The sequence below is a fragment of the Balaenoptera borealis genome (genome assembly GCF_965194805.1).
Source record: "Balaenoptera borealis genome assembly, chromosome: 1".
Classification (NCBI taxonomy): Eukaryota; Metazoa; Chordata; class Mammalia; order Artiodactyla; family Balaenopteridae; genus Balaenoptera; species Balaenoptera borealis.
Window position 1 is genome coordinate 171,788,083 of NC_138860.1, and position 8,712 is coordinate 171,796,794.

The 8,712-nt window shown below is 41.1% G+C and overlaps 1 long non-coding RNA gene across 1 annotated transcript; it reads right to left on the minus strand.

Annotated features, from left to right (window-relative positions):
• Window positions 1-1,407: 1,407 nt before the first annotated feature.
• LOC309608648 lies at window positions 1,408-8,682 on the minus strand. Its single transcript, XR_014233034.1, has 2 exons — window positions 8,272-8,682; window positions 1,408-7,044 (listed from the first exon to the last, which is right to left on the minus strand). It is a non-coding gene; the product is annotated as an uncharacterized lncRNA (long non-coding RNA).
• Between the last annotated feature and the right edge of the window lie 30 nt (window positions 8,683-8,712).

Here is an 8,712-nt window from a genome sequence, read left to right on the forward strand (position 1 = left end):
AGAGCAAATAATTTCTCCCATTCTGTAGTGGTTATTGTTAGTGGTTACTGATACACAAAAGTTGTAAATTCTGATGAAGTCCAATTTACTTATGTTTTCTTTTGTTGCCTGTGCTTTTCGTGTCATATTTAAGAAATCATTACCAAACCCAATGTCATAAAACCTTTCCCCTGTTTTCTTCTAAGCACCTTATAGTTTTAGCTCTTAAGTTTTAGATCTTTGATCTATTTTTTGTATGTGGTTTAAGGTAAAATTTCAACTTCATTCTTTTGCATGTGGATATCCAGTTTTCCCAACACTATTTGCTGAAAAAACTGTCCTTTCCCCATTGAATGGTCTTGGCACTTTTATCAAAAATCATTTGATGCCACAATTTATTTCTGGACTCTCTATTGTATTCCATTGGTCTATATGTCTGTTTTTATACCAATACCACAAAATTTTTACTTAGTTTGCTTTGTAGTAAGTTTTGAAATCGGGAAGTTTAGTCCTCCAACTTTGTTCTTTTTCAAGAGTGTTTTGGGTATTCAGAGTCCCTTGAGAATCCAAATGAATTTTAGGATGGGTTTTTCTAAATATTTCTGTAAAAAGTGTCATTGGGATTTTTATAGGGATTGCGCTGAATCCACAGTTTGTTTTGGCTAGTACTGGCATCTTAAAAAGATTAAGTCTTTCAACCTGTGAACATGGAATGTCTTTCCATTTGTTTCTGCCTTCTTTAATTTCTTTCAGCAATGTTTTGTAGTTTTAATGTACAAGTTACACTCCTCCTTAGCTACATTTCACCTCCTTGGTTAAATTTATTCCTAAGTATTTTATTCTTTTTGATATTATTGTAAATGGAATTATTTTCTTAATTTCCTTTTCAGTTAGTGTATAGACTACAATTTTTGTGTGACCTTCATTTCTTATCAGTGGTCACTGATCCCAACATCCGAGATATGGACCGATAGGGGATCTCAGGAACCAGATTTGGTTGGTTTCAAGAGAGGAGCCATGCTGGCATCTGCCCATCTGAAGGATGGAAACTTCCTCTTCTCTTCTGACAAATTGACACCCTCTTCCCCTCCATCCTTCAAAATACCAAAGCTTCATAGCCTCTCAAAATCCATCTCCCTGAACCACCTCCCCTTCCCCTACCCGCCTGCAGTAAACCTATCCTGTTGGGAGTCTCTGATATTATTTGAAGTAATTCTATTTTAATTTCAGAAGGGTCTGCTACTTTCTTGCAAGTGGTGAAATCTTCATTACCTGTAAAATTAGAAGACTGTTTTGTCCTACATAGGAGAGTACAGTCAACTCTCTAGAATGGACAGAAACACACTTTTTTTTTTTTTTTCACACACACACACTGTATTTTATTTTTACAGGAGATAAATAAACTGACACCAAGCATTGTAAATGGATGACCACAACAAAAGCAACAATGATTGCAATTACCAAACACGAAACACACTCATACTATGTCGTAATATTGACATTCAGTCCAGTAATCCTCCACTGTAACAGCTCCTTTACTTTGCCGTGAAAATTGATTTGTATATTTTTTGCCTCTGAGTCCTTGTGGGATTTTTTTTTTATTCAAACAGAAAGTCACAAAAATTATAATCATCCTCATCAGTTCACTCAGTCCCATGTAATTAATTTTTTTTTCATCTTGATCTTTTGTTAGCACTTTTATGAATTCATCAGTTTTCCATTAGAGTTCTGAGAAACACGCTATCTTGTTTACTCCTATATCCTAGGACATAGTAGGTGCTTAGTAAATAGTGGCCAATGTAATTGTATATACACAAGAACTTCATGGATTGTGAAATGCTCTGCAAATATGTATTGAATGTCTATTATGTGCCAGGTACTACACCAGAAACCATGGACTCAAGTGGTCTATAAGACATAAATAAGTTCCCTGCCCTCACATACGTGACATCTGGCTGGGGAATATAGATATTGAACAATTAACTTTGCAACTAATGCATTAATAACGATCATGATAATGTTCTGCAGAGAAGTATATGGTGCTATGAAAGAGTGTAATAGAGTGTAGGGGAGCTAACCTAGTGAGGGTTGGGGGGGTCAAGGAGGCCCTCTCTGAGGAAGTGACATTTGAACTGACATATGAAGAATGAGGAGGAGTTAGCCAATTTGGGAGAAGGGGAGAGGAAGACAGGCTGTTGAGAAAGAGTATTTCCAAATGGAGGAGAGAAATTTCTGGAGGCCCTGAGTCGAGGAGAGTAGTGGCTTCGGAGAAACCGAAAGAAGACCAGTGTGGCTTGAGCCCTGAGAACAGAGAAGGTGGTGGGTCACTCAAAATTTACAGGATGTTAACCCAAGCTAGTTAGGTGCCATTAAAGGGTTTTAATGAGTGAGTGGAAAGTTTTCAGCTAACACACAGAAGCTCAAAATACAAGAAATCTACTGAAGTCAAGTTTCTAGGGACTTCCCTCATGGTGCAGTGGTTAAGAATCCGCCTGCCAACGCAGGGGACAGTGGTTCGAGCCCTGGTCCAGGAAGATCCCACATTGCCGCAGAGCAACTAAGCCCATGCGCCAAAACTACTGAGCCCGTGTACCACAACTACCGAAGCTCGCACACCCTAGAGTCCGTTTTCCGCAACGAGAAGTCACCGCAATGAGAAGCCCGATCACCGCAAGGAAGAGTAGCCCTTGCTCGCTGCAACTAGAGAAAGCCCGCGCGCAGCAACAAAGACCAAACGCAGCCAAAAATAAATAAATAAATAAATAAATTTTTAAAAAAAAGTTTCTAAAGTAGGGAACTTATTCCATAAACTGATTATATATTCTCAGGCTCCTAGCTGAGTGAACTTTTCTCCTTTTAGCCCTTGATTTTTTTTTACAGCTTTATTAAAATATAATTTACATATCAAAAAACTTATCCATTTTAAGTGTACAATTCAATGATTTTAGTAAATTTATAGAGTTGTGCAACATAATTTACTTTTAGAACGTTTCCTTCACCCCAAAAAGATCCCTCATGCCCATTTGTAGTCAGTCCCTGCTCTCAACTCTAGTCCCAGGCAATCTCTAACCTACTTTCTGTCTCTATAGATTTGCCTCTTCTGGAAATCTCGTGTAAAAGGAATCATATAATATATAGTCTTCTGTGACTGGCTTCTTTGTGAGTCTGATTTTATTTTTCATCATTTGTATTCCAGTGACTATGTGTCCTCATTATTTCTCTAATCTTTTCATGTACTCCATATTTCTTTAGAAACTGGAAAATACGGATAAGTAAAACGAAAAAAGCTTCACTCTCCTAATAAATCTTCCTTCTCTAACAGATTCTCCTCTAGTTGACATTCTCCTTGGGTATTCTGTGCTGTGAGAGCGAAGGATTCCTCTCAGACCTAGGCTCACCTCTTGACTGCTACTTTCTGGCTCTGTGATCTGGGCCTCTCAGAGCTTCTGTTTTCTCATTCGTTAAGTGAGCAAAATAATACAGCCAGCCCTCTGTAGCCCCAGGTTTCGCATCCACAGATTCAACCAACCATGGATTAAAAATTTTAAAAAAATCCAGAAAGTTCCAAAATTCCAGAAAGCAAAACTTGAATCTGCCCCCTCCCTTCAACTATTTTACATAGCATTTACCTTGTATTAGGTATTATAAGTAATCTAGAGATGATTTAAAATATAGCTGGAGGATGTGCATAGGTTACATGCAAACACTAGGCCGTTTTTTGTTTTGTTTTGTTTTTGGCTGCATTGGGTCTCTCTTACTGTGCGCAGGCTTTTCTCTAGTTGCGGCGAGCGGGGCTACTCTTTGTTGTGGTGTGCAGGATTCTCAGTGCGGTGGCTTCTCTTGTTGCTGAGCACAGGCTGGGCGCGCGGGCTCAGTAGTTGTGGCTCGCAGGCTCTAGAGCGCAGGCTCAGTAGTTGTGGCACACGAGCTTACTTGCTCTGCGGCAATGTGGGATCTTCCTGGCCCAGGGCTCGAACCACTGTCCCCTGCGTTGGCAGGCGGGTTCTTAACCACTGCGCCATGAAGGAAGTCCCTAGGCCATTTAATATAAGGCACTTGAATATGTGCGGATTTTGGTATCCAACGGGGGAATCTGGAACCAACTTCCCCGTCCTGCACAGATATGAAGGGACCACTGTATATCTGAGTACACAATACATTTATTGTTAGAATTAATGAATCCTTGGAGCTAAATTTTTCTTTTCTTTTGGCTCCATTGGGCGGCAGGATCTCTGTTCCCGGACCAGGGATCTAAACTGCGCCCCCTGCAGTGGGAGCGAACCGTCCTAACCCTTGAACTCTTGAGGAATTCCCTAAATCTCCTATTAAACATACATAATCTTACATGTGAGGATGTATTCTTAGACACGAATTTTTTTGAAGGTTTTAGATTTTTATGTCTCTTCCCCAATTGCTCTCCAGAAAGGCTGTTGCTATCAGCAATAAGAAAGCGCTATTTCACCGGTGTTTTAAAGTATTGCCTCTACGTTTTTAGACGACAAAAGCTATAAAAGAACATCAGCACACCTTTACAAAGCGATACGTACATGTGGTGGAAGGGAAAGCATTTTTTTTTATACAGCAGGTTCTTATTAGTTACCTGTTTTATACATATTATTGTTTATGTATATACAACAACCCCAATTTCTCAGCGGGAGAAATTTTAACAAAATATGTTCTGCATGATAATTCCATTACTTCTGCAGACAAGCAACTGCAAAGAGTACGGAGAGTCTTTCTTCCGGCATAGAGCAGTGCTCTCACGAATAAACATATCACTTCCGTTGTTTACGTCTCAACTGCGTAACATGTGAAAAAAAAAAAAAATACCCGCTGCTGTTACTTCAAAAAAAAAAAAAAAACCTAAACCACTTACTTGTGAAGGCAGTTTTCGCAAACAATTCACACTCCTAACTCACACTTCTGAAAGACAAACATTATACACCGTAAAAAAAAAAATTAATCACAAAACTTTTAATACTGAACAGCGTTTGTAAGTTTACATACACAGCACCCCCGTTAAAAAAACAGAAAAAGAAAACCTTAACCAACCTCATCGCTTTAACTACCAACACAGAACATTCTATTTTTTCCAACTGAAAAACTAAGGGCGCCAGGACCAACGATCACCAGCTGCCCGATAATCAAAAAATTATGCTTCCGAAATCTCTTGATGTCGATTCCGCACGAAGAACAAACGAGCTGCCCCACGTGTGTCACTCACGACAGAAGCCCTTTTTATCCTCCCACTGCTAAGAGCAGGGTGGCAGTGTTGGCAAATCCCTTTTTTGATAAAGGTGAAAACAAAGTCGATGCAATTTTCTACTCAGAGTTCCCGAAGTTGAGGGTGTAACTGCAGGAACTTCTGAGCCGGAGAGAAGGCTTCATAAGGAGACTCTATCATTTATTTTGGGGTTTTCATTTAAAGGTAAAAGCTAAGACTTGAGTTATATGCAAATATGCGCAATGCTTGCTGGGAAGGTGCCGGCGGGTGCAGGGGGAGGGGCGAGGAGGAGGGGCTTGAGGGAGGGAACCGTGACGACTTACAGCTGGTCTGGGGCTCTGCAAGACCGGCTTCCCCGCAGCTCTGGGTACCTATCTGGGGAAGGCACAAATCCCACCCCGTTAAAATTGAAAATGCACAAACTTGTGCCACTTCTAGCCGTCCACCCTGAAGCTGCCCCAGCACGTGAGCACTGGAGGCACCGGATCCCTGTAAGAGCAAAAAACTGGGAGCTAATTAATCTTCACCTACACAACAACGAAAGAGCAGAATGTGGTGGGTTCATAAAGTGGAATGCCATCTGCTGTACTTCCAAGGAGTGAATTAGACATCAAAAAACACTGACTGATAAAAGTTGCAGAATAAGGTACAGCATGACACCATTAACGGAAACAAAGTAATACTGCGCTTTATCAACAGGTATAAAAAAATTGAATGAAAAAGGTGTTGAATACGGTACCGCATGATACCGTAATAAAGAGCATACGTGTGCACACAAAACCCAGTGCTTTATTTTCAATGGCTACATGTTTGTATTATTAACACATATCAATTACCTCTGGAAAGGAGGGAGGGAATCTGGATGAGGGCAGAGACACACAAAACTTTAGATTTACCTATAATGTTCTCATTTTTAAAAAGCATAAAGATTATTTTATTATTGTGCATTTTATTACTTGTGCAATTAAAATTATTTTAAAAATATAGTCCGTGCTTTCTATATTTTCTCTATTTCATTTCTTAAAGTCAGGTTTCTTGAGGTATAATTTATATACAGTAAATTCACCTTTTTTTTTTTTTTTTTTGGCTACGTTGGGTCTTCGTTGCTGCACGCTGGGTTTCTCCAGTTGCAGTGAGCAGGGGCTACTCTTCCTTGCGGTGCGCAGGCTTCTCATTGCGGTGGCTTCTCTTCTTGTGGAGCACGGGCTCTAGGCGCGTGGGCTCAGTAGTTGTGGCTCACGGGCTCTAGAGTGCAGGTTCAGTAGTTGTGGCTCACGGGCTCTAGAGTGCAGGCTCAGTAGTTGTGGCCCACGGGCTTAGCTGCTCCGCAGCATGTGGGATCTTCCCAGACCAGGGCTGGAACCTGTGTTCCCTGCATTGGCAGGCGGATTCTCAACCACTGAGCCACCAGGGAAGCCCGTAAGTTCACCTTTTTTTACCATACAGTTCTGTGAGTTTTAACAAACTTGAACAGACATGTATCTGTTACCACAATCAATCAAAACATTTCTATCACCCCAAAAAGTTCCTTTGTCCCCTTTTCTAGTCAACTCCTCCCCCCATTCCCAATCCTGGCAACCTCTTTTCTGGCCCTGTAGTTTTGCCTTTTCCAGAAAGGCATAAAAATGGAATCATTCATGTATACTTCATTTTTAATATAAAAACTATGTGCTAATTGTACAGAAATGTGAGAATGCTTTTCCCAAACAACTATTAACAGTTTTGTGTTTATCTTGCCTACCACCTGTAGTGGTGCACTGTGGAAAACGGTATGGAGGTTTCTCAAAAAACTAAAAACAGAACTATCATACGACCCAGCAATTCCATCCCTCGGTATACATCTGAAAAAAACAAGAATAATGTGAAAATATACATGCGCCACAATGTTCATAGCAGCATTATTTACAATTGCCAACATATGAAAGTAACTTAAGTGTCCATCAACAGATGAATGGATAAAAAAGATATATATTTATATTTATATATAAAAGAATGAAATTTTGCCATTTGCAGCAACATGGATGAACTTGTAGGGTATTATGCTAAGTGAAATAAGTCAGACAAAGACAAATACTGTATGATGTCACTTATATGGGGAATCTAAAAAATACAGCAAACTAGTGAATATAATGAAAAAGCAGATTCACAGATTTAGAGAACTAGTGGTTACCAGTGGGGAGGGGGGAGGGGCAATTTAGGGGTGGGGAAGTGGGACATACAAACTGTTGGGTGTAAGAGATAGGCTACAAGGATGTATTGTACAACATGGGAAATACATAGCCAATATTTTGTAATAACTGTAAATGGAGAGTACCTTTTAAAAATTGTATAAAAAATAAAAGCAAAAAAGTAAACTGGGTCTTAAAAAGATGGAGTGCAAAAACAAAAATGGTATGCCAGACCCTCAGGATAATGAAGAGAGCAGTGGCAGAGAAATAAGACTAGGAAGATAACTTGGAGCCTAGTGGTGAAGGGGCCTGGAATCTGTGAATTTGGATCTGTGGCAGGGTTAAGAGTGGATTGGGAATTTGGTGGGATGAGGATGGCAGGATATAAAGACAGGGAGAGCAAGTTGCTACACCAATCCAGGTAGGAGGCAGCTTTTCCTGCTGACACTGCTGCTCACTCTAAGCTGTCCCAGCCCTTTGTACATTCCTTTATGTCTGTGGGCTCTTGGGTTCTTGTCCATCTTAGTGTGAGGACCCGGGGTCCAGAAGGGACTCAGGCTGGAATCGGGACTTCTTTACAACCCTAGCATCTAGCATAGGGTAAATAGCCGTTCTCACCATTGACAGTCAACCGAAAGCATCAGTTTAATGGTCAGAGTGAGAATTCTGAGTTCAAGTTGAGAGTTTGCACTTATTAGTTAGAACTTGCTTAGTCTCTCACAGGTTTCATTTATTTATTTATTTATTTACTGACTGCGCCGCGCGGCATGCAGGATCTTAATTCCCCGACCAGGGATTGAACCCAGGCCCCCTGCAGTGGAAGCGCGGAGTCTTAGCCACTGGACGACCAGGGAAGTCCCTCTCACAGGTTTCCTTTAAATCATTAAATGACTGACTTACCGGAGGTAAGGTGTATAGAAAATTTCCTGGTAGACAGTAATTGCTCAATTGTTATTATTAACTGCCAAGTCACAACCACAACCGGTCTCTCTTGTCCCCAGGTTTTTCCTGTTGGGGTCCAATAGGATATCTATGGAATGTTGGTCCCAGGAGATATTACCGTCCTCATATCACGACAAAGACACTAACCAAAAATGGCGACCTCTAGGCCATCCGAGGGCGTGTTACCGGTCATGCTAGCAATATATACAACAGGCTATTTCGGGGAGAAATAACTAGCGCAGGGTTCGTAACGCCGGGTAGAAGGCACAGAGCTTGCTCACACTATCAAACAGGAAAAAGCGCAACCGCCAGAGCTGACCGACGGCGCTGCGTCTCGACCACGTGTCGGAGGGCAGTCTGCGCCTGTGCAAGCCAGGCGCGCGCCCGCCGGCCGGAAGA